Genomic DNA, 27422 nt, shown 5'->3' on the forward strand with positions numbered 1-27422 from the left:
GGGATCTTAAACCAGTCAATCTGAAATTAGCTGGTTGGCTCTAGTGAGGTGATCTGCCTGATAGATTTCTGCCATCCGCCAAAGGCAGGCGACCTTGCCTGAAACTGTCACTCCTTGCTAGTAACTTCCTTGTCCTGCCTCCTTCTGTCTGGACAAGCCTTTCATTTTGCATAGCTCTTCACAGCTCCTTTCTGTTTGCTGGTTGAGATGATGCCCTCCTCATGAACCATTGAATAAAGCCAGTAAGATCCTTAAAATTTGCTTGGTTAAATGTTGTTTCTTAACAGAAGGTACATTCTACTCATTTTGGAAGATGTGCATTGACTTTATATCTTCATAATTCCCCAAAGTAAGTGATCAGATAATTCACAATATAGGCAGGTCTCTTTCTGGGGAATCTGGTATCAGTGCTATCAACACATGACAATGAGGAGAGAAATGTATTCCAGAGACATAACCTGCCCCATTTAGGACAAGAAAAAATGAGGGAGTAAGCCATGGAGTTTTCCTTGATTTCTTTCAACTAATAAATAGGATTGTTGACATCCTGATGGTAGTGTCTAATTTCATTAACTCTAAAAGAGTGAGAGAAGGCGTTCTTTTCATTCCTAGTGTTACTGGGAGGAGGGGAATAAAAGTTACCTTGGTTCTTAGTTACACCAAAAAATGAATTCCTAACAAGAGACAGAATGTGATATAAACAGAATTTATTAATGAAATAAACAGGTAGTAAAATACAGTACAGCCCCCTGAGATCTGGGGGCGGGTCCATTGGAGAGAGGAAAAATGGTGCTGCTCTTTTGTTTTTCCTGTTCTTATATCCTGGCTTAGGGGGCATTTTCATGATGGACTGATTGATTGACAGCTCATGGTTTTTGAGTGCTCAGGCTGATTGACAGCTCACATTCCTTGTGCTCAGGCACACCCATCTCTTTTACATATGTTCTTACCTATGATGCATACAGAGAAACCTACAGGAGGGGGCTCAAACTGTGATAACTACAGTATAATGAGCATTGGGTCTAGTTAAACCAGGTCCTTCTCTCTACTGCACAGCTACAGCATTCAATTCTAGCTGGCTTCTTTGCTGGCCTGCATTTAGAGGAAGTAGAAGTTTTTGGAGCCCCTGATCCTGAGTGCAGGCGTACTGTTATTTTCTGGGTTGCCCCCTCCCTCTTTCTCTCCCCTTTCCTGGTGCTCATGTCTATCTAACTGCCTAACACTAGGATTGGTCTTAATACTGAACTAAACACTAGCAGAGCATTGGGCGAGCACCACTGAAAGCAAATGCAAGCAGTAAAGCCAAGAGGCCAGGGAAAGACCCATCAGGTTTCATGAGTGTCTAAACCCAGACTGGCACAAGCCTTCAGACTGGCCTGGATTTCATGAGATTTGTCCACCTTCTCTTACTTTTCTGGCTTCTTATCCTAGACTCAATTTTGTGTTCTCAAGAGTTAGGGTTCTGTTTTCTCCCTCTTCAAGACAACTCGCCTGAAGATTATCTTTTCTGCAAAGATGCAAGGCTTTTCTGTAAACTATTTAAGAGGCAAGATTTTAGAAATAAAGGATCGCTTAAGGAAAATCTAGTTTTACAAATTTAAACTCAATTCAATCGGCGAAAAACACGCTACAAGAAAGCCATTTCACTAGTCTGCAACTGATAAACTATGAGAAAAATCTGGAGAGAGAAACACAGGCCTGCGGGATTTGTACAATAATAATCTGCAGCTGCTTTTGTCCTGAAGAAGATGAAATGAAAACAAGTGATTGACTCCCTGGTGAGAAGGTTTAAATTCAAGTCTCTGCTTTCAGGTGAAGGCACTACATTGTTCCTTAAAACAGAGACTTACTGAACTTCCCTGTTCCCTACCCAGCATCCAACAAGGAGCCGCCCTCCAGATTCACTTTTTTTTTTCTGCCCAGGCCACCAATCGCCATGGACTGTTATCAGTCAGAATCTCTTGGCTTCTGGCTTTCAGTTTGCTGTGACTGATGAAAGTCTCTTTGTTACAGACCCTCCCACGTCGGTCCCCAGCAAGTGTCCTTCTGCCCAGTGTCATTTGAGCTAATAGAAGAGTTTGGTTCAGATGCAATGGAAGGCTTTGTTCTTGGATCAAAAACTGGAGGTACAAGCTGGGGCTCTGAAGGACCTGCCCTCTCCAACAGCCCGGGGCAGGGCTGCTTTAAGGCATCTCGGCGGCAGGGAGGGGGCGGGGGGCGCGCGGGGCAGGCACAGCTGCGCTGCTTCGGGCTCCGGATCACCGGGTCGGGCGGCGCGTCCCCGCGCAGGGCCCGGCGCCATCTTGGGCTGGGCGTCGTGCCGCCCGCGGCGGGGCGCGCGTCCTCCTCCCGCCCGGGGTACCCTGAGAGCCAGAAGCCAGACTGAGCACCGAGGAAAAGGAGAAGGTTAGATTTTATTTTATCACCCAGATCCAATTTTTCTTTCCTGAGAATTGCTCATGGGCTTTGTCGGTGACAACTGGTAGGAAAATGGGGGGGGGGGGGGGAGGAGACAGCGGGGTGGCTGCGTCTCCCCCCGCCTGTCCCGCTTGGCTGTCGGTCTGGCAGCGGCCACGTGCTTCCAGAGCGCCTCTCCCTGCCTGCTTGTGACGTCTGCAGACTTGGCTGGGCTTTGGTAACATCTTGCATTGGGTTGTCCAGCTTTCCCTTCGGGTTTGAGGCGGTAACTGCTCTCCGTTGTTGCTCGCCCAGCGGCGCCTTGCCGTCTTCGCTGGTTAACCTGGCCTGCACGCCTGAAAGTAACCCTTCCTCTAAACTCCCTTCAGTGAGACCCTTTAGCGCCTGCTTTCTGATTCCTGCTGGGACCTGGGCTGATACAATTATCAGATGTCATCGCCCGAATCAGAACCCGAGCCGCGTGGCTCCCGGGCTTGCGCTTTTCACAGCCGACTCTGCACGAGGGCGAAGTACCATTTGCTTTAACCGGAGGTCCTTTTCACTCTGTCTAATTTGTATTTGTCTGAATTTTCTTTTTCTCTTCAATGTACTTCTAAGTCACTCGGGTTCTTAGAGACCACTTCCTGCTCGCTGGATTTATTCAGTGTCAGGGCCACTGGAAGCTGCAGCGCTGTCTCTTTATCTCACCCGAGGACCCCGGATCTGTGTTATCACCAGAGCCAGCTCACTGGTGGTGCCATTTTCAAATTCCTTTGAATGTGAGAATAAACTTCCTTCTTGGAGTGTAAATGAGAATGTATTTCCGATTATACACTGCGTAACACTATCTCATATTCTCTGGAAGAGGAGCTCGGCGGTTTTTAACCAGTGGGCTACAGTATCATGCAAAGCCTTTCTAGTCAGCTTTAAACATTTGTCCTTTATCTAGAAGGTATATTTTTAGTTCTCTGTCCGTAACTCAGAAAGAGGAGTTACAGTTCTACTTTAGAATTCCCAGTAGTAAATTTGAGCCCACTAAACTTTCTATGACACCTCTGATTTTTATGTCACCATTATCTTTATAGCCTGGCCTTTGAAAGGACTGATAACTCTAAGGGACTCTGGCCTCTTTTGCCATAACATATGTTTAAGGAGATAAATGGGCTTAAAAATTTTTTAAATGCATTATATTAAAATGTAAAATGATATTTATGATATGAACTCTACTATAATTTAAATTTTTAAAAAATCCATGTTAAAAAAATATATGTAACAGATCTGTCTTCAAAATTGGCAAGATAGCTAACCAATATAGTAAGGTTAGAGAAATACCCTTAGTGTTTGAAATTACTGTAAATGGATAAGGTTAAAATTTGAATGTTACTATTAGTTCCTTGCAGTGAGGAATATGTGAATTGTGTCTTGACCATCCCACCTGTCCCTGGTACAGAAAACATTAGATAACAGCATCAGATAGGAGATGAATTGCAGGTGTATTCGTCTGCTTAAATATTCTTGTCAGATTTAGGTTTCAAGAGCAGGGATGGCCTTTTTACTCTCTCCTCCGTGCTGCGCCAGATAACCTATGTGTTGCCCTGCATTTTGTGGGATGCCCACACTGAGAAGGATGACAGGGCCTTGAGAGGGCCCTTCCACATATTACCATCATTTTATTCTTCTTTTAAAACCAGTCATGCCATTCAGTTGTGAGTGCAAACTGATTGATGCCTTAAGCTCTGACCATTCAGATTCTAACCTCGCCTCCAAGGGTGTGGATTTGTTGAGCAGAGGACGTGTAACTAGGAGGTGGTTCTAGGTCTTAAAAGAAGGAAAAGAAGTTCTCTTAATATTAATATAAAATATTCTTTTTAAACTAATTCAAAGCATAATAAACTGAATGTTACACAACAAAACTTGGGTTATTTTAGAGACTTTCAAGAAAAGTGCTCCAGCAAGCATTTCTCTGCTGTCAAAAAGCAGTCAATTAAGTTAGGGCTGGGCCAAGAAGTCTGTATTTTGCCATTGTATATTTTGTCCTGCTGTTGTCTAGGGTTTATTTTATTGACCCTAAATCTGGGGAGGATTTTGAATTATAGCTTAGTTTGAGTAATTTCACATTTTTTCCCTATGCATGTTTAGGAAGTGCAATCTTAACGTTTACTTCAAAATTTGATTGTGAGTTACATATAAAAATTCCTCCATAATTTAGAATATCTTGTTTCACAAACATATTTCCCAGTATTACTGTCTGGAATTAGAACATCTAAAGCACTTCTGATTTTTGTTTCCAGGCTAGAGTTACAGTAATCACAGAAACTACTTGTGCTTGCAAAATAACACTTAACCATTATCGGGATGTGAGATGTATTTATAAATTCTGCCATTAAGCTGAATTAGGCTCATGATTGTTTTTTTCTGGCCTAGAGCAAGTGTTATAATCATATATGCAAAATTGTGACTTGGTATTACGTGCCTCTGTATGTGTGTGTGTGTGTGAGTGAAAGGGGTGGGGGGGAAGGGAGAGAAAGACAGAAATTGATTCATAGGGAAATGATGGAAATAATATAAGATGGTGAAATGAAGGTGATTTGACAATGGTCAAAGTCTCATCAGATAACAATAGAGAAGAAGATGGTTCAGCAGATGGTGACACTCTGACTTGGCATTGTTTCCATTATTCCAGTATAGATCTTGTGAATAAAACTCTTTTGCTAGGATTCATACAAAACATTTTGTCCACACAAGCCACATTTAATGGAAAGCTTTAAAATAGAAAGCGTTTGTATTAATAATCTCAAAGCTTATATTAAAAATATGTTCAACTGTGAACTTCGAGTACTTAGTGTATTTTTATTCATAGCGGACATATTATAAATTTTATAATAGATGGCATATCTATCCAATTTTAAACTAGCCTGCTATGAGTTATACTATGAGATTAATTATTGAATTAAATATTTATAAATATCCCTAAATTATTAGTACTTTTAAAATAACATTTGGTACTACATAAAATGCCCCATGTAGTGTTATGTACTCACCACAGCAACTTTGTTCACAATAGAGGAGCAGTCTTTAGGAAGTTAATTCAGATCCAGGAAAATTAGGGAATAATCCTGGCCTCTGTCACCTACTTAAATGGCCCTTAATACTACCTCATACAGGATGACCAAACATACAGATAGAGACTGTATTACTAAGCATACATGATACAAAGCAGAAAAATGTGACAGTGTGTATTGACTGAAAGCAAACTTAAAAAATCTACCTGTGGAAATGAGTAATCAAGTATAAATTCATTGTCATGATTTATTCATTAAGGGAATATTTATTAAGCAACTATTATATGTTTGGTACCATTGTAAGTAACAGAAATGCCATGGAAACAAATCAGATAGACAAATCTCCATCTCACAGAGTATATATTCTAGTGGAGCAATCAGACATAAGAAAAATAAACCATTTATTATGAATAGTGACGTGATAAGAATCACGATAAAGCAGAGGAAGGGAAGGTTAAATATAACAAAGAGTGGCCAAGATCTTAGTAAAAGGTATATTTTAAGTAAAAACATGAAAGGAGTGATACCTATGTGGATAATTGGTGAATCAGTGTTCAACCAGAGAAAAAGACCAGAAGGAGATAGGTATTAAAATACTTATTGGAAGGAATTGGTATATGTCATTGTGGAGCCTGACTAGGAAAAGCTGGAATCAGTATGGCAGATCATTAGAAAGGTCAGTCTGCAACTTCTGTGCATGAGCTGAAGCTGCTCTCCACAGCCAGATTTTCTTCTTCTGGGTGATCTTAGCTCTGCTTTTAACGTCTTTGCACTGGTTGAATCAGGACCACTCAGGTGACCTAGAATAATCTTCCTTAAAGTTAGCTGGTTATGGACTTTAATTACCTCTATAAAATACACTCACAGCATCATGTAGATTAGTGTTTGGCTAACTGGGAAGTGTAGCCCCACCAAGCTGATACATAATACTGACCATCACCTTGTGGGTATAAAGTTCCAGGTACAAGGACTAGTCAGTGAAGCTCTTTAAGGAGCATGTCTACCAGTTATTGGAATAGCAGGGGGGCCACTGTGTCTTGTGTAGGGGTGAATGAGACAGAGTTGTGGGATACAAAGTCATAAGGATAACTAGAGGCCACGTTTATGTAGGTAGGGTCCTATGGGTTACGGTAAGAAGTTGGGCTCTACTCAGCGACATGGTTAGACATTTCATTCATTGATATGAACTGAGTTACACTTTATGTCATCACTCTGGCTACTGTGTTCAGATTAGAGTAAAGGGAGCAAAGACAAAAATCAATGGAAATTTATTAGATTATAATCCATGGTGGTTTGAGAATGGTGTGGAGGTTTCATATCCTCATTATATGTTAACAATAGAGCAGTGAACGTTTGCTGATAGGCTGGGTTAATAATATGAAAAACGTGTAGAAACAAGTGACTCCAATATTTTGGCTGGAGCAGCTGGAAGAACTGAGTTGACATTAACTGAGAAAGGCTTTGTGGAGGGGATACCAGGAGCTCAGGTCTGTGTTTGTTGCATATCAGATGTCTGTTCTGTATGCAAGTTGAGGTGCCAGATTGGTTGTCTGGATTTCAGAGATGGCTCTAACTGGACATTTATTGGTCTATAGATGTTATCTAAAGCTGTGAGTCTGAATCAGAAAATGAAAAGGAAAGTCAGGCATTGATTTTGGGAGGGGGGTTATATTTGAATTTTCCTTTTTCATTATTTAAAAACTTCTTATGACTTCTGATTGATTTTCAAGGGATTATAATCATTCCATAATACAGAAAGAAACATAAAAATCACTCATAATCCCACCCCTTAGCAGTGAATACTACTACATTTTTGGCATGCTTTCTTCTAAATTTTTCTTATATATTTTGTTTCTCTAATTATTTGAAGTCACAGAATATACAAATTTTGCAACTAATTTTGCTTTAAATTGTATTTAATCATCTTCAATGACTGTATGATAGTCTATTGTATATGAATACTTAACTTCAGCTAATGTTTTTCATTAACCTTTGTGTTCCCTCTGTGTTATGAATAGTATAGCAATGATCATCCTTAAGTATTAAGTTTTAATCATAATTATATATTGTCAGAAGGACATTATTATATAAATTTAGTCACAATTTTCACTTACTAGTTGATAGTGGAGTAGATTACATGTTTTATGGTGTTGCTAATCTGAAATCCTAGTTTATGAAGATAGATCAATATTTTAAAGAGTTTGTAAAGTAATAAAAACACAGACCAGAAATGGTGTGTTGTAAATGAAAAGAAATAATCTCTTTTCAGCAAACTTAGGCAATCAAAGGTGATTAGAAGAACCTGTTTACTGCTGCAGGAAGATAGAGCAGCTGTGTAGTTTAGATGGCCTACTTCCTAGAAATAAATGAGAAAAGCTGCTTAAATATGTGTGTCACCTAAGATAGGGGAAAAGATGTTTAGAAACTTTTTTAATCTTCCTATTTCATGAGAAGGAAAAGTTCTCAGACATCCTTAAACTAATTCTCCCAAGACATGCATCGAAGGCCTGATTCTAACACACCGATTTCTGAGCTTTAACTTACCAAGGATTCTTCCATCCCTAGTGAGCAATTTCCACTTTTGCAAAATGGCAGAAAATGTCACATCTGACAACTATTCACATAAGTCAGTTTCACTCAGAAAAAGGCTGTTTGTGAAAGAAATTCATACACGTACTGAGTCCTGTTGAAATCTAAAATGAGACTGAAAACAAACCTTCTTGAGCTGCTTTAGACCTTTTCACTCTCTTGCCCTCTGGTTTTCTACATCATTATTGCTCTGGTTTTGCGGAATACTATTTCTGTACTCACCTAGCTGCTAGTGACTGTCACTTTGATCCTTGCATAAAAAATATCCAGTCTGTAATGAGACAGTTTAATTGGGTAGTTCGTGTATGAAATCCTTTTTTCAAAATTCAAATTAATATTTTAGATCCTTAGTACAGTGGCGTTGGTGTTCTCTCACCAATCAGCAGAACTGCTTTAATGAGACTCTTGCTGAATGAGTGGAGGATGGGAGAAAGATTGCTCCTAAAATCATTTATTTCCTTAATTTACCGGTATAAAAAGGGCATATTTCCCTGAAGTGATCAACAATGCTGAATAAAAACAAATGCAAACTTTAGTAATATCTAATTACAAATGGAAATATTCCCATCGAAACTACAGCCTAGAAAGTTATTTTACTGTAAATATAACTAGAGCTGACAAACTCGTACATTTAAATAAGCAACTGGGTTAAATCGATATACATTTTCTACTAAACTTTTGTTCAGGAGAAATGAAATCATTCTGTTAGATGCTGTGTATGTTGGTCCTCATTAGTTTATCTACCTTGTTAATGCTTTATCTAGTTTAAAATGAGAAAGCTTCAAAAGTTGTAATTTAGTTAGATGTGTGTGCAGACCATCTCAAACAATAAACTTAAACTGAGCTAATTTCAAAAAGCTAAGTCAAATGTGTAAACAGGGAAAGATGCAAATAAGTATAATTACCCCAGCAACCAATGTGGGTTTATAGACTAATTGGTATTTTCTTGGGCTTGGATGATAATCACTTGTTAGTTATTAGTGTATTTCAAATCCTTAGCAGGTTACTAGGCAGTACCCACATTTTTTATGGAACAAAATGATAATGCTGTGTTTTGGGGAAAAAATAGTTTTACTCTCAAAATGAAAACATTTAATTTCTTTTACTAAAATAAGCTTGCCCCCTTTTTAAGAGACATATCTTCAACAGGAAAAATTCTAGAATTGATTAGCAATGCTATTAAAAGCAAAAGAAGGAATAATTTTAATGAGACAGCTCACTATAAAAAGGGATACTTTTTATGAAAAGGGATTCAGATTTGAAAATTTGAGTTCGGTTTGTGAATCTAGGTGAATCATTTTTTTCAGCAGGTCAAATTTTCTTCAACTATAATGAGGGGTTTGGACTTGATACCTTCTAAGTCTCTGTCCAGCTCTCAGATTTGATAATTCCGTGAAAATTGTGAAGCTCTTTGTCATTCAAATGTCAACATCCAAGGGTGATGGACTAAAACAGGGGAGGCGTGATGGAGATGAAGGAGCTGAGAAGTAGGTCAGGGAGCGGTGTCCTCAGCCAGCCTCTGCCTCACTTAACCACCGGGCTGTGCAGAGGCTCACATGAGGTAATCTGCGTGTTAGTGTTTTGAGTACTGCCATCCACTGTACAGATGTGAGTTACTAACAAAGCACTCAGTCATCTTTGGAGTCTATAGACATGTTTTTATTCCTTAAAATATATTGAACTACTCTTTCAGTGTTATTTAGCCATCCGGGTTTGTAGCCCTTGAGAAAGTCAGGAAGTTCAAAGTAGAAAGAAGAACCAAGCTAGGTAGAGGGGAATGAAACAGTGGGGTTCAAGTACTGATTCTGGCAGTTGTGGACCATAAAATCTTGAGCAAATGAGCTTCCCTTCCCAGACCTCGGTGTGCTCACCTGCAAAGTGAGGATGATAACCTGTACATCACAGAGGCACCAGGACATGCGTGAGATCACGTGTGTGAAAACATCGAGCATCAGTCTCACAGATGGATGGTTCTTAAATTTTACTGAATTCTCAACTTCTCTCACTCTCACCATCTTATTCATTTGTCACACAGGTCTGTTCAATCTAGTTCATAAATATCTCTCAAATGTCACCTTCCTCCTCATTCCCACTGCCAATGCTTTGAGCCTTCATTATCTACTTGATAAAATGAACTCCTAGTCTTTTGCCTTCAGTCTTCTCACCTCATAATACATTCTCAGCTCTGCTGTCAGAATTACCTTTCTAAACTGAATGCGTGGCCGTTCTACTCCTCTGCTTAGAACTTTAGATGTGGGGCAGAAACACAACACTGATCCTCCTCGTACCTTTACTCCCTCTTCAGACAAACTTCTACGCAACTCACCTGCCAGTCAGATTCGTTATTTTTAGCTGTTAAGGTTTTTCATATTTGGTCTCAGTTTCACTTTCCAACCTCCAAACTGCAACCTTAGTTTCCAGGCCTTTTAATCCAGAATTTATGAGTACGCTCTGCTCTTTCGTGTAGACGTCCCGGTACCGCTGCCACTCCCTCTGGCAGGGATCTCCCCCTGTGCTCTCTCTGTGGCTCAGTCCTGTTCTGTCAAGGATGTGCCCGCATTGGTGAACCTTTGCTGAAACTCCAAGAAAAATTGCACGTCCTTAAAAACTTTAATATGCTACTATTGGTGCTTAGATTTTATTGCAACTTTTAAAAATGTATTTTTATAGAAATATAACCAGTTTACAATGTTGCCAATTTCTGGTGTCCAGCACGATACTTCAGTCATATGGGAACATACATGCATTCATTTTCATATTCTTTTTCACCATAGGTTACTACAAGATACTGAATATAGTTCCCTGTGCTCTACAGCATAAACTTGTTTATCTATTTTATGTATATTATATTACAATTTTTGATTTATGTATTTTTCTCTCTGAGCTCCTGAGCGTAAGAGCAATTTGATAGACCTCTTGACGCCCCAACCCCTCCCTGTGCCCCTTGCTGCACTGTAGTATCACAGAACTGAAACATTTTTAAAGAATGAATGAATTCTGTGAAAATTATTTATGGCCTATGGCTTCCTGTTATAACTTAGGAACTTTTTAGATAAGGAATTGAAGAGCCTTATCGGGGAGAGGGTAAGGCATTTCAGGTCTGGCTGAGGGATAAGGTATCAATTTCAGGAGTTGAGGTTGAGGAAAAGACTGTGTTGGAAAAATCACCAGAGTGTAGATTAATGCTTGATTACTTTCACTAAACCAAACAAAATCAAAGGCAAAGTCAAAACATCTAAAAACCTCTCCTAAAACCACATACCCTTTCAGCTGCCACTGCATGGCTCTCCTTCCCTTCATGCCTTCCTATTCATCAACCACTGCAGTTTGTCTTTTGCCATGAACTCATCATCTTATGGTAATTAACAGTTTCTGTGTTAGTAAACCAAGGACATTTCTAGCCTCACCCTACACTATGTTCTGCTTTTATTTTCTTAAAGATTTCCTTTCCTTGTCTCCTCTGACATCCCATAACCATGTATTTCTTTTCATCTCTCTGGCCAGTATTTCCAAAATTCTTTGCTGACTCCTTCTCTATATGTTGGCCTGAATATGGGCTCAAACATGTCCCCATTTTCCAAATTTTTCTTCCGAAGTGATTATCACTTTACATCTTTACATACCATTGACAAGCTGATGATTGACAAATTCATATCTTTTGCTATGATTTCTAAGGTACATTGAGAACATTGAACCTGGATATCTCTTAGATATCATTAAAATATTAAAATATAGCATTTCTTTTTTTTTTGTTTTCAATTTTATTAGGTTAAATTGGTACAGTTTGACTGCACATGTATAATATATTGCATGTAAAAATATAAATACAATATACTGCACATATTTTTAAAATTTTCATATATGTACTGTTCATTGTTTCTAAGAACAGGTTAGAGCTTTAGCTTTTGAAACTTATAGTTATCAAAGGAATAAAGCCATCCAAGGGGATGGGGGTAGGGGGAAGAGAACCAACGGGGTCCACTGGAAAAATGTTCTATTAAAATAATAACTTGTTTTCTATAATAAACCCACTGCTAATTATACGGTGCAGTTTAATATGTGATAGAAGTGATGGAGATGTGAATTGGAAGAGCATTTTAAAATATTGCATTGGAGGGGAAAATACCTAACCTACATAAAGTGAGGTCAGAATGTCCTCCACGGTTCAGGACTGAGGTGCACATCATTTACAGCCCTGAAGCCCAAATTATGTCAATGACATGCCTGGGTATGGTGTCACACAGATTAATTTAAACAGGTACTGGAAAGCCATTGGAGACGCAGTGTAGAGAGGATCTGTGTGGTACCTCTAACGAGAGCACTGAGGGTGTTCTCTGAGTCACCCTGGTTAAGCTGACTAAGATAACTTTAGTTGTTGTTTTTTGATACGCTTCCTGTCACCAGAACTGTAGGGATTGGTGTTTTTTTTTTTAATAAAAATACCCTTCCTTTAAAGAAAAACAAACATTTTTAGTAACTTCACACTGAATATCCTAATTATGGCTTTTTCTGAAAATGCAGCTTTGAAACCATTTGAAGTACCAGTCCGCGATCCGCATTACGAACTAGCAGATGAACCGTGACGGTATTGTTCTTGCAAAAATCATGAAGTCCTTATTTATTCAACAAATAATTTAATAAGTGTTAGCTAGGTGTTAGGCAGTGTAGGAGGTCATGAAACTCAGAGACTAATAGGAAATAGATTCTGCCAGTCATGGCATTCACAGTTCTTGTGATGATCATTACCCCACTTGGTAATTTAGCCCAGTATTGAAGTATGTAATCAACAGTCGGGAAGGCAGTGGTTTTATAGATGGCCAAATGCTGAATTACATAGAAAAATGTCCTCTGAAGTTTTTAAAAAAATACATTCAAGTTGCTTTTTTAATGCTAGGTTTCTTTAAAGACAAATTGTGTCACATTCAGGCAGGAATAAGTCATTTTTAATGAAAACATAAAAGAGGTACTTCTTACACTGGGAACTGTAACTTTTATCACAGTTTCCAATGTGCCCAATCTGTGAAACATTTATTAATAATAATAATAATAATAATAATAATAATAATAGAATTGTTTATCCAAGGAGTTTACAATACAATGAAAAGATGTAAGAATGTACTGTGTAAGTAAGAATGACTGAGGAAATACTATAAAAATTATTTACTGTAGAATTTAGTTTAATTTAATCCATGTGAAATGGGTCCACTATGCAAAACAAATTAGAAAAGACCGATGTAAATATAAAGAAATGCGTAACATAAATAATAATTTTGTCACCATAGACAAATAAGTTTAGACTGCTGGGGAAGGTTTTTTAAGACTTCTCTCTATATGCATATATTTTTTTCCCCACAAAAATGTGTTTATACTCTGCCTATATATAGTTCACTAGAATGTGATTTTTAATTAACTAGTGTGATGTGAAAAGTACTCTTTTATTTTTAAAGGTAGTTCGACATAATTATTTCAATGGCTGCTGTCTATTCCATTTCAGGAGAAAATGGTAATCTTTGTGTATTTATTTTGTTTTGCATATTCTAACGTTTTTAAATTGGAGTTCAGTCAGTTACAATGTGTCAATTTCTGGTGTACACAGCACAGTGTTACAGTCATGCATATACATACATATATTTGTTTTCATTAAAGGTTATTACAAGGTATTGAACATAGTTCCCTGTGCCATGCAGAAGAAACTTTTTTTAAAATCTATTTTTATATATAGTGGCTAACATTTGTAGATCTCAAACTCTGTAATTTATCCCTTCCCATCCCCTTTCCCCGGTAACCATAAGATTGTTTACTATGTCTGCGAGTCTGTTTCTGTTTTGTCGATGAGTGTCCTTTTTTTTTTTCTTTTTAGATTCCACATATGAGTGATATCATATGGTGTTTTTCTTTCTCTCTCTGGCTTACATCTCTTAGAATGATGATCTCTAGGTCCACCTATGTTGCTGCAAATCGCATTATTGTATTCTTTTTTATGGTTGAGTAGTATTCCTTTGTATAAGTACATCACAACTTCTTCATCCAGTTGATGGACATATACGTTGTTTTCACGTCTTAGCTATTGTATATAGCTCTGCTCTGAACATTGGTTTGCGTGTATCTTTTCAAATTAGAGTTCCCTCTGGATATATACCCAGAAGTGGAATTGCTGGATCATACGGTAAGTCTTTTTTAGCTTTATGAGGAATCTCCATAGTGTTTTTTTTATAATGACTGCACCGAACTACATTCGCACCAGCACTATAAGAAGGTTCCCTTTTCTATACACCCTCTCCAGCATTTATCATTGTGGACTTTTGAATTATGGTCATTCTGATGGTTGTGAGGTGATACTTCATTGTAGTTTTGATTTGCATTTCTCTGATAATTAGTGATATTGAGCATGTTTTTCACATGCCTATTGGCCATTTGTATGCCTTCGTTGGAGAATTTCTTGTTTAGGTCTTCAGCCCATTTTTGGATTGAGTTCTTTTTTTGTTATTAAGTTGTATGAGCTGTTTATACATTCTGGAAATTAAGCCTTTGTCAGTCGCATCATTTGCAAATATTTTCTTCCATTCCATAGATTGTTATTTTGTTTTGCTTATGATTTCTTTTGCTGTGCAAAAGCTTATAAGTTTAATTAGGTCCCATTTATTTATTTTTGCTCTTATTTCTTTTGCCTGAGTAGACTGCCCTAGGAGGACATGGCTAAGATTTATGTCAGAGAACGTTTTTGCCTATGTTTTCTTCTAGGAAATTTATCATGTCTTGTCTTACATTTAAATCTTTAAGTCATTTTGAGTTTGTTTTCTACAGAGTGAGGGAGTGTTCTGACTTCACTGATTAACGTGTTGCTGTCCAGTTTTCCCAACAGCACTTGCTGAAGAGACTGTCTTTTCTCCATTGTATATTCCTGCCCCCTTTATTGATTAATTCGACTGTTGGTGTGTGGGTTTGTTTGTGGGCTCTCTATTCTATTGATCCATATGTCTTTTTATGCCAGTACCATGCTGTTTTGATTACTGTAGCTCTGTAGTATTGTCTGAAGTCTGGGAGGGTTATTCCTTCAGCTTCATTCTTTTTCTTCAATGTTGCTTTGGCAATTCTGGGTCTTCTGTGATTCCATATAAATTTTAGGATTATTTGTTCTAGTTCTGTGAAAAATGTCCTCGGTGATTTGATAGAGATTGCATTAAATCTGTAGATTGCTTTGGGCAGTATGGCCAGAAAATGGTAATCTTTAAAAGCAGTTAATACTTTTGAGTCCTAAGGATTTTTGTATACTTAGGCTATAAAGCATATCAGCAAAAATTCTGCTTAGAAACCCTCTTGTACTGATACTCCTCTCAGTGCAATTAAGTAATAGCTATTTCCTCACACTTTTCCAGTTCTGTGTTTCAGTAATATTTTTGTCTAAGTTTTATGTGTATTTGTTAATTACTTGTAACTTTTACTTGAGTATCCTCCTGTTTCTTATTAATCTTTAAGAGATCTGAATTATTAGTGTTGACACTGAAACATGTGCCATAGATGATGTGTTATTTAACATCATCTGTATTGCATGTGACAACAAATTTTAATGTGTATTTGAAATTATTGATTTTTATGTTTTCTTAGTTCACACTTTCAATGTTATTCTTAGGTCATTTGCTAGTCAAGATTGACTTATTTCCATATGTATATATATATTATGTATAACCTGTATTTTTACTAAAACATTTGATTTTAAAATTAGTTCAGTGTTTTTGATGTTTCTCTTTACAGTAAATTAATCATTTGTATCAACATCTTTTATAAAAATACCCACTTTTTCTACTCAAATAAAATAACTTCTTGTAGTAGCATAATTCTGCTTTAGAGTTCTCATCCTATTTTTCTACTTGAATATTCCTTGTATATATAAAACTTTAGTTTTAAAACTTGTAATTAATTACTTTAATATAATCTCATTTTTTTTACATTTTCTAGCTATTTTTGTTTACTTTATATAAATAATTACATGATCTACAAATAGTGTTAGTTTTGCCTTTTTTATTTCCAATATGTACCTTTTCCCCACCTCATCCTCTTTGCATTATTCATTTCAGGGTCAAGCATTTATTAAGAAAATGTTAAATAGTAATAATGTGAATAAGCATTTTAATAGTCATCATGATTTAAGGGATATGTCTTAATTATTTCACCATTAGTTAATGTGCTTCCTGTTAATTTCAGATTACTTTATTATGTAATTAACTAAAGCATGATTAAATATCCAGTAAACTATAATCAATATAACCAGGGTTCTGATATAAATTTTAAGTTACCTGTGTTAAGTGATAACAAACATAGTTAACATTTATTGAACACCTATATGTTACAGGCATAGTTAAAAGCACTTAGATATATTTATATTTAATTTTCATAGTAGTTATTATATAGATAAAGCTGAGACTAAAAGACATGGGAGCTGGGATTTGAACTCAAATTGTCTGGGCTCAGAGTTCTCTTTTAAAAGTGATACGCTGAGTATCAATGACTGGTGAAACCCTAATTAAAGTATAATTAAGTGGGAAAAAAGTACCATGTTCTGATCAGTATTCCTAAGGAGATCGCATAAGGGGAAAATGAATTCGCTTTCAGATGTGCTGAATTTGAGCATTTCTGGGATATGGAAGTGAAGAATTCTAGTAAAGAGTTGTATATACTGGTTTGATTCTCAGAGAAAAAAACCCAGATGTTGTACTTATCAGGGCTCAGTCAGCTTAGTTGGGTGAGCATTTTCCAAGTTGAGTCAGGTTACAATTTGACCCTAATGACAGGTCTGGTGGCCTGGAGGGGAAGCAGAGGCAGACATAGAGGAGGGCAAAGGCAGTCCCTTGTAAGGCACTGGTTTTATGTAAGTATTGTTCACGCTCGAAGCAAGAGAGACAGCTACTTAGCCAACAAGCGAGCAGGGGTTGGGGGCCGGACCACTTCTTTGGGCACAGAGAGTTTAAGGAGATGTGGACCTCCTGAATTCTCAAGTGTACGTTCCCATCCTAAGGGTCAGGGTTCCTTCTACTCACTGTTTACTGTGGTCCTGACTTGGACAAAAGAGACTTATTTAGGATGACAGCTTTCTCTAAAGTTCATCCACTCTTACAATTAAGACTATTTTACTTTTTCAACTCTATCTGTCCTTGAGCTTTAGGAAGACAGTTATTTACTGCTCTTGAAATTTGAAGTTCTAAAAGAGTTGTTTTAAATCCCAAGCAGTCAAAAATCTTAAGTAAAGGCTATGATTTCTTTGGAAATACATTCCCTGCAAAAATTTTTGAAGCCGTTCATACATTTATTTTGGGTCAGTCCCACACGCCAGTGACCATTTTGATGGCATAGTTCTCCACTCCTTATTTTTCTGCCTTCTTAACTCTATAACTTTTTTTTTTTTTGTCAACTTAAAAGCAACTACCTTGTGACTATCTGGAAAAGTAAGGGAGTACAGCTACATTAATCTTAACACTGACAAGAGAAATTTTACTGTGCCTTTATTGATAAAAGTATTTTTGAATTGTATTTCTTACTGTTGGAATCTAGCAATAGTCTGCTTTTACAACTTTGTAAGGACAGTTTTTAAAAACTTTTTCATAGTTTGTGAATTTTTCAAAAATTGAAGTACAGTTGGTTTACAGTGTTATGTTAATTTCTGGCATATAGCACAGTGATTCAGTTATATATATATATATATATATATTCCTTTTCATACTCTTTTTCATTATAGTCTATTACAAAGTATTGAATATAGTTCCCTGTGCTAGCCAGTAGGCCCTTGTTGTTTATCTATTTTATATATAGTAGTTGGTATCTACAAATCCCAAGCTCCCAATTTATCCCTTCACCCCATCCTTCCCCCCACATGGTAAGCACAAGTCTGTCTTCTATGTCTGTGAATATGTGTCTGTTTTGTAAAGAAGTTCATTTGTGTCATTTTTTTTAGATTTCACATATGAGTGATATCATATGATATTTTTCTCTCTCTTTCTGGTTTACATCACTAAGTATGACACTCTCCAGGCCCATCCATGTTGCTGCAAATGGCATTATTTTATTCGTTTTTATGGCTGAGTAGTATTCTGTTGTATAAATATACCACAACTTCTTTATCCAGTTATCTGTCGATGGACATTTGGGTTGCTTCCATGTCTAGGCTATTGTAACTAGTGCTGCTGTGAACACTGGGGTGCAGGTGTCTTTCAAATTAGAGTTTCTTCTGAATATATGTCAAAAAATGGGATTGCTGGATCATAGAGTAAGTCTATTTTTATTTTTTAAAAGAATCTCCATAGCGTTTTTTTTTTTTTTACAATGGCTGCACCAAATTACAAGCCCTCCAACAGCATAGGAGGGTTCTGTAAAAGTAATTTTATTTCTGCTTTGAAATCCTGCCAACTTTTCTTGGATCAACTCTTTCTTGTAATAATGTGGTAAACACAGGCTTTCTCAACCACCATACTCTATGAGTATTATTATTTTTTATCCTTTTCTTTGCTGGAGCTACAAGTTTATCAGGCAGAAATTTGCCTTCACAGTTATTACAGGTAGCACTTTACCAAATGGCTTGCTATCACATGCACCAGATCTCCATCTTTCTAGCTTCAGATATGGTTCCTTATTATCCACTATGTCACTAAGCCAATATCAGAGATATTAGCAGGGGGTGTTGGCCATTGTTGTTATAGTAATAACCCTTGCATAAAACAATTTCTGTATTATTGTAGAATAGGCTGTGCTGTGTTAGCATTTAATCCAGAGTTATCAATGGCTTAATATGATAAGACATGTTTACATCACAGGCAGGTTTCATTCATGTGGTTCTCAACAATCTCAAAGCCATGAGGCCTGGCACCCAGGATCTTGGAGAATGTTGTGGCAGAGGACGAGAAGGATAGAGGAGACATATTGGTTCTAGCGGATAGAACTAATCCTGTTGTACCAACTGAAACCTGAAATACACGATGCATAGGAGAACATGAGCGTTTTCTGCCGGTTAGCTGTCTATGGTACAAACTTTTTTTCTTCCTTTGGTCTCCTGTGATTGATTAGTAACAGTTCAAAGCCAGAGAACAAAGAATAAAGTTCTCAAAAAGTGTACACTTTTTCCTTCTCAGTACTCAGCATCTGGGTGAATGACTGTGAGTCTCTGAGGGTAAGCTGGGAAGACTCACAGGTTAATATTTTCTTAGTGACGTAGAGCTCTTACTTAGGGAGCTGGGCCGCCTTCGTTATTGAGATAGCTGGGAATAAAAAGGGGTTCAGGCTGGGGCCTGGTTGAGAGATTCTTCATTGTGATGATGCAGTGCAAGTCTCTGGAGATTAAAAATACAGGTATAGATGCATGTACTAGAGTTGTAGTGAGGTGGATCACTGAGTGTGAGTGTGCAGTCATTAGAAGGTCCTCAAGCCAGGGAGAGGTGCCCTCCTGAAACTCAAGAAGAGGGCTGCTGCTGTTTTGCAAAAAAAAGGCTCACTGGAGTTTCTGGCCCGGGGTACCTGGAATCCACCAGAAACAACATTCCTATTGTTAGATCCATTTCTCAGTCTGTCCCCTACATTTTGTATAAGCAATCTGATAATAAGAATTCAATTTATATTATAATCTGCGTATAATCTACATACATACAATGTTGTAACTTGAAGGATCAAAATGTGCATCTCGTATTTTGTTATACCATGTTTGTAAAGATAAAATAGATGACAACTGGTCTCAGATTCCCATCATTGAAGGCATATTTTCTAGAACCACTCTTGGTAAGAAAACACTGTATAATCAAAGTTTAGGGTTGGAAATGATAAACCACTCTATGTATTTACATCAATAAGTATAGTAGAAGGAAAGACGTGCTTACTAACTTGCTGGACAGGCTGGAGGAACAGAAGGAACAGAAGTTGGGTGCGGCTGCCAACAGTTCTTTAAGTCATGCCACTGCAATCTGCATGCAAAGTACCAGGAAGTTGCTGCTGACACTGAGAATTTAGAAAGCTGCAGAAAACCTCAGCTGCAGTCAGAGCTGCTGCACAATCCTAAACCGGCACAACCCTAAAATGGCAGAGAACCATGGGGTCTGGCCTCTCTCTGCAAATATCCATGTTTTCCAGATTCCCATGGGCCACTGCCAGAGGCAGAAGCTCAATTTGCTTCTGCTTTCTAAATTTAAGTAAGTACATCTCACTAGCAGACCGTAAACAGCATCCCTAAACCCGACAGGTAATGTAGGATGGAATAAATTCATATTACAAGTAAGCCCCAACCAGCAAAGTGTCAACATATTTTAGGGAAGTCAAAGAGTTTGAGGATTCATTTGTATGCTACGGACTTAGCACCGAGGCCATTGGTGACATTAGCCAGGAGAATTTCAGTGGATTGATGAGTGGGAAATCCATGATTCAGTAGTGAGCTGGAGGTGCTAGAGGGTTCCTTGAGAAAAGATAATCATTTCAAGAGACTCTGCCCCGATAGGAAAGAGAGAAGATATTTAACAGTTCAATGGGACATGAAATTGAGTCTGAGTTTTTTGGGTCTCCCACTTTGCTCATTCTTTCACCTTCCCTTCTCTATAAGATCGGAAGGACATTTGGAAATATTTATTATGAGGTAAAAGAGTTCGTGAGCTCTTGGGAAAAGAGAAGAGTTCAAGATGCTCTGGAGAGAAGGGGTAATTGATAGAGCAATGTCTCTGAGGAATTTAGAAGCTAAATGTTTAGCTGTGAAGTCACAAGAGAAAACAACACTGTTTCTTTTTTGGGTCCTGCTGTCTTGTGCTCTGAGCCTTGCCTGCCTCGTCTTGAGCTCTGTTAGCAGGAGGGGTTGTGGCTGTCTTTGCCTTTCAGCAACACAGAGCTATTCTCAGGCTGAATTCCTTCTTAAAAAGTTTCATAGTCGTGTAGAATTCAGTGTATTATGTGAGAGTCCTGTGTTTAATTATCAGTTGTCCCACTTGTCTCCGTTTTACTACATGGCTTTCCCCAGTACTGATGGCGGTCAGTTTTAAATTTGTTCTTACTCTCTTCCTATTTTAAATCTGCTATTTTGCATCTTAGAATAATATTCTAGTTCTAGACAACCGCTGCATAGACTATCACACTTCATAAATATAATACTTTATTTCAGTCAGTACCAAGATCCTCATCCCTTTAATGTAGATTTTTCTCGTATATTCCTTGCAACTACTAAACATATGAATCAGAGAATTAAACTTTGATTTTACAATTACATCTAAGTATCTGAAATCACTTTCTCTTTGCTTAACAGAAAAACAAACTAGATAATATGGTAATGACTATTAGCAAATAGTTTATTTTCTAATATATTTTTTGTGAATTCTATCCTCGTTTCTCAGTAGGCCTTTTTCAATGCCATGGTTCTCAGAAATATATATGTAGCTATAGTTTCTTAATAAAACAATAGTTTGGGTTGTGAAAAGTCATCTGGGCTGGCATCAGGGACTTTTTTGGCTGTATCCAACTAGCTCTTTGACCCTAAGCATATCACTTTATTTCTTTGGGATTCACTTTTCTATTTTTAAATGATAATAACATCTACTTGATCTTCCTCAAATGTAGGTTATTGGTATGGACAGTAAAAATGAATTTGTGATCCAGGTCTCTAGACAAAAACTCACTGTCAGTTCCACCCATATAAAAGAAAATTAAACCAGCATCAGGTCATGAGCTGAAAGAATATGTCTTTCTGGGTTACTGGAAAGATGGGGACAGAGATACTGTCTTGTGACACTGAGGGGCTGATTTTGCTACCTCTTTGTGGATGAGAATGTGGTCGTGTTGATATTACACTGGTTTCAGGTGCAGGAAAGCCTGATGCTTGTAAATCTTTAAGTGAATGTAACATACATTGTGAGTGTCATCTCTTCTGATAGAATGTTCTAAGCCCAGATGACAGCGTGTAACAAAAGTTATGTTGTTTTATCAACTCTGGCAAGTTCTCTCGGTGAGCAAGATCAGCAGCAGCTATGCACATGGTTAGAGGACGTGGCCGCCAGGGAGAAGCAGCTTCAATTATTAGTATATTTTCTGCTCCGTGTCATCATCATATCACCTTTATTTACTTTGTAATCCGTGGCTAAATAAATTGGTTATAGTTGTGCTTGTTTTCTTCCTGCCAAAGCCCAGCTTCCTTGAATGTTGCAATCAGAAGGGATATAACAGTGATGTAATAGAAATAGACTTTGAAAAATTAAAAAGTGCTTACATGTTGAAGACAAACCATAGACTTTTAGGACTGAATGATATTCAAGAAGAATCAAGAGGTTAGTTCTTTACTATGTTTCTATGCCATTGATTTTTTTTTAAACTCATTTGAATACCTTCTATTTTGGAAAAATGTGTTTATTCCAATAATGAAACAAAATTATATTATAACAAAAATAATTTAACTGAGCATCTATTCCAAATAGAAGTCTAATGATACAGTAAGGGAAGTTAAGAGATGTGGACTTCAGCTGCTTTCTGGAAATTATGAACCTCTGTTTCTCACCTATCAATTGAGTGGCTCAGGGAACATGATCTAGAAGGGCCCTTTTAGGTGTATAGGTTGAGAATTAATGATGTAAAAGGTGGAGCAGTGGCTTGGACTTGCTCATTTCTCTTGAGAAATTTTTAAGATTCAGTCTTTGGAGGCCTCAGGATGGATCCTCAGGGATGCAGTGTATTAACTTACGGTCTGGAGATTCCCCCTTTCTAAGTCTCATTTCCGTTCTTGGGAGAGCCCACAGATTTCAGAGTCCTGGCAAAATCAGCATGTTCCACTGGCACCTCAAACTCAGAGTCGTTGCAAAGAATCTAGGACAGGCTATTATGTGACTAGAAGGTGCCAGGTGCGCTCAGTGCCGTCACCAAGGCACTCTGAGTAGGCAGACTCAGCACAGGGCTTGCCACGACAGGGACATATTTGGAGAACTTTTAGTGCCAGTTTGGATCATATTCTAGGAGACTCAGGATTTTTTTGACAGATGTGAGGACATGAGAAATTCTGAATTCAAAATAGAATTCGCACTGAAATTAACTCCACACACTGAATATTAACAAATGCCTGTCCCAGGAAATTGTTCATACTAATTTGATGACAGTTAAAATACGTCCATTAGTCCACTCACGCCAGTGGTTCAGTTATGATTTGGATCAGAGTGCTCCTGTGTGAATGAATACACCAAACATTTGAATTTAATATTTTCTTATTCTTCCTATACTTCTGCAGAAATGCTGAGTGTGTTTATGGGCTGATGTTGTGTCCCCTGAGGGTGTCAAGATGCATTAGAATGCTTTATGTGTTATGTGTATGTTTTTTTCTATGATAAATTATATAACTATATTATCCAATTTATTAGCAAATTTATCTGCACATAGAATATAAAATGCATCTTTATGTTGAAAATCAACATTAAATAAATATTTTTTGGTAATGATATGCGTAATATTGCTGTGGACTGGTGAAATGAAGATAAGTCAAGGTATTTTACACATATTATCTAAGTGCTTTCACAGTTTATGCTAGTTCTGTTTCCTTTTAATAGGTGTCTAAACACAAGTAAAAGAGATGAAATTTAAGGGAAAACCGCATTGATTTTTGATCAGGGAATGAAACTGTTCTAGAATTTATAATAGCAATTTCCTTAGATTGAATATTGGAAAACATTTTTCTTGAATTTTCTGAGAACATTGCTGTTTTAAACCTGTTTTTATATTTGCCATTAGTTTGGAAGTACTTGAAAAATCAGACAGTACTTACTTGTAGACAAATTACGTTTACAAGCATGTATGCTCCATGGGTATAGAGTATATGAGTTTAAATCGTATATTTGATCCTGAAGACATTACTTATCCTTTCTATCTTACTTTTTTTCCTCCATAAATTTGGGATAACCATAACTACCTCATGACATTTTTGTGAAGGTTTAACTAATTCCTAAGAGATATTTTCACACAGTTCTTAAATAGTAAGATTTAAAGAAATATTAATACTGTTTGTGGCATGTAGCTCTTATTTGTTTTTTTGTTGTTGAAGAAGAATAAACAAAATATAATTATACTGAATTTCAAGCTGTTTCACACTGTAAATATTTCATAGAATGAAAGATAAATAAGTCTAAACATACCTGAACCTTGTATTTCATGATAATTTCGACTTTATTACTCATGTTTTAACTTCTTATTAGGAATATGCATGTAAGCATAACATTTTTGTTAATGATTAAATGTTTGCCCGTCTCTGCATCTATATCTTGGTGTATGTGTGAATATTTTTCTACCTTTATGTTAATTTTTTCCAGATTTATTGAGAGATAATTGGCATATAACATTGTGTAGTTTAAGTTGTACAACATGTTGATTTGAAATACTTATATATTGCAAAATGATTACCATGATAACATTAGCTAACACCTGCGTCATATCACATAATTACCACTTCTTTTTTGGGGTGAAAACATGTAAGTTATGTTCTCTTAGCAACTTTCAAGTGTATGATATAGTAAACTGTTATCTCCATTAGGTCTCCAGAACTCATTCATCTTATAATGACGTTTATACCCAATGACCCATATCTCCCTATTCCCTCCCTCCACCCTTCAGCCCCTGTTAACCACCATTCTGTTCTCTGTTTCTGGGAATTTGGCTTTTTTAGATCCCATATATAAGTGATATTATATAGTATTTGTCTTTGTCTGACTTATGTCACTAAGCATAATACCTTTTAGGTCCATCCATGTAGTTGCAAATGGCAGAATTACATTATTTTTTATGGCTGAATAATATTCCATTCCATTTATTCATTGATGGACACTTAGGTAGTTTCCATGTCTTAGCTGTGGTCTGCATCCTCATCTTTGCTGTGGTCTCATAATGGCTGTATCTTCACTATCGTCTCAACATTGGGCTTGGTTACACGTGGCTTACTTTGGAGATGGCATGTGGGTAAAATGTGAGCAGGCCTTAAGTCTCAGACATTTCAGCTTGACGTAAAATTAAAAAATGGCTGAGTAGCCTGCTCACCCAAGGAGGAAAACAGACGTGTGAAGCCCAGCAGCCAGCTGCCCCTCAAACCTAGAATGAAGAGGCGGCCACACCAGCCTTCACAGCCTGAGGCAGAGTCACACTCAGGTCCAGCCTGCCCTAGCCGAGCCCCAGCTGACCCGCAGACATGTTAGCAGAAACTGTTTAAAATCTACTGAGCTTTGAGGTGGTTTCTTACTTGGCCTTGATAACAAATATTTTCTTAAGGTTATATTCTCATAACATATGAATACCTTTTGTTTTCATACCTTCACATTTCTGGCAAATTTAAAAAGGCAAGATAAATCACAAAAAATAATGTCTTAATGATCTCTGCAAACATAGGCAAGTAAAGGACATCACTTGCATTTTAAAATGGATTTATTTGTCATGAATGAATTATATTTCCCTCTAGCCAATACTGAGCAGATAAGAACTTTCAGATCATCTTCACCTGTTAAATGCCTAGACGGCATTAATGGCACGTTTAGTGGACCATGAGCTGCTCTAAAATATGGTCAAAGCTCAAGTGAGAAGAGTATCTACCAGAAAGTGCAGGACTCGGGTAAGGTAAATAAGGGTGAGCTTCACCAGGGAGAGTGCTGTCTGAGTTCAGTGCTCAGATACAACAGTTGCTGCTGCTTCATAAAGAGAAAGGAAGTGTGTGATTGTTGAAAGAAGTGAAATTAAATGAGCCATTGAATTTACTTTCCTTTTCTAATCTGAGGAACTGGACAAAATCTACCCTGTAGGCAACTTCCCTTCCGACCCTGGAAAAGATAAAGATGTTTTCTTAATGGCTTAAACAGTAACGGTTGGTACAAAAGCTAAATGTGGAATTTTACAAGAGTTTTGGAAGTCTTACAGTCATTCTTTGTGTCTATATTTACTTTCTTTCCTGAATTGTGAACGAGAAGCCTGGGAAGGCCATTGAGAGTCCATAGACTTGAGCTTGAATGTTTACCTTGTTCATCTCAAAGGATTACAGAGAGGATCAAAGATCATGTATGTACAATTTCTGAGAAATCTGTATAGTTTGATGTAAATTATAGAACATTGAGAAAATCATACCTGAAACTGTGGTATAGTTAGTTCATGAGTTTGCATTATGTGGTTATACATTATGGGGGTTAAACTATGTATCTTGAAGAAAATTAAATATTCAGAAAAATTATCACCATACACAACTGTCTTGGTTTTGCCTAGAAAAACAGAATCTAGTTTTTACAGTTTTTTAAATTGTCTCTTTCATGAAAGTATTTTTAATGACTGCTGAAATCAAGAACAGCTAAGGTTTTCTTAGTTACGATTATTGATACATATGCTATGAATTTGAATACAAATTTACTTAAGTTCTCTGTGAGTTATAATTTGTAGACTTACAGAATTCCCTGTAACTTACTTAATGCATCTTGAAATAGTTACAAAATTACTACGTTTTACAAATAGTAAATATTAGTAAATGATAGTATTATTTATGGCACTAGTAATAACAATTATGGTATAATAGTGAATGATATATATTTGATAGTAATATTTTTTCAAAGCACTTCAAGCATTTATCGGAGAAACTCAATGTGTCACAGAAATGTTTTTGTCTTGTTATTTCATAAAGGCATTTAAATGAAGGGAAAATATTTTTCCTATTGGACAATTACGGTATTTTTTATAAAACATCACAGTTATTTTCACTCACATATAATTTCAGATATAAAAAAACAACATTATGTTTATGGCCACCTTAATCGAAATAATTTGTGGAACTATTTTACCTTAACACATACCACATAATGTGTGTATTTTAAGTCTGTGCTTATTAGGAAGATATTTTGTGACGCATTTATAATTTCTCAGTGCTCTAGAATTTCTCAAGCTGTATCAAAATGTCTACTAAAATTTTCATAATGAAATTAACAAATTTCTTAGAAAGTGAAAGTTGTGTATACAGTTGTTCAGTATGTGATGTGTGGAGGGCAGTGTGCCCCAGAGAAGAGACGCTGTGTAGTGGGCCCGGGGCAGGGCAGAGCGGGGGTCCTGTTCCTGGCCCATGGCCTGTCATCTCTGTGTTCCTGGCACAGTAACGGAGGAGTTGTCATCTTTGAAGGGAGTAGGAATTTAATTACCTTACATGGACATGAGGATGAGGGGAGGTGATTGCATTTATAGTTTTAACATCGCTTAAAAATGGTATTTGCATTCCTCAAAACAATAAACACTGATACAAGATCAGAAGTGTCTGAAAGAATCTGGAATCTCAGGTACCAGAAACTTCTGGAGACCTTAGCCTTTGATGTTCCCCGATTCTGCAAGACTTGTTTCCTCTGATTGACATAAGGTTTGCTACTTTTTATTAGTCAAGCT

General features: G+C 37.1%; 1 long non-coding RNA gene across 1 annotated transcript in view; it reads left to right on the plus strand.

Annotated features, from left to right (window-relative positions):
• The first annotated feature begins 2351 nt into the window (after positions 1–2351).
• LOC135318761 (uncharacterized) overlaps positions 2352–27422 on the plus strand; it is a 122683-nt gene continuing 97612 nt past the window's right edge. Inside the window, exon 1 of the long non-coding RNA XR_010377081.1 lies at positions 2352–2406. This is a non-coding gene — a long non-coding RNA (uncharacterized LOC135318761). The remainder of the gene's footprint in view (positions 2407–27422) is intronic.

This window comes from Camelus dromedarius, chromosome 21 (genome assembly GCF_036321535.1).
Source record: "Camelus dromedarius isolate mCamDro1 chromosome 21, mCamDro1.pat, whole genome shotgun sequence".
Taxonomy (NCBI): Eukaryota; Metazoa; Chordata; class Mammalia; order Artiodactyla; family Camelidae; genus Camelus; species Camelus dromedarius.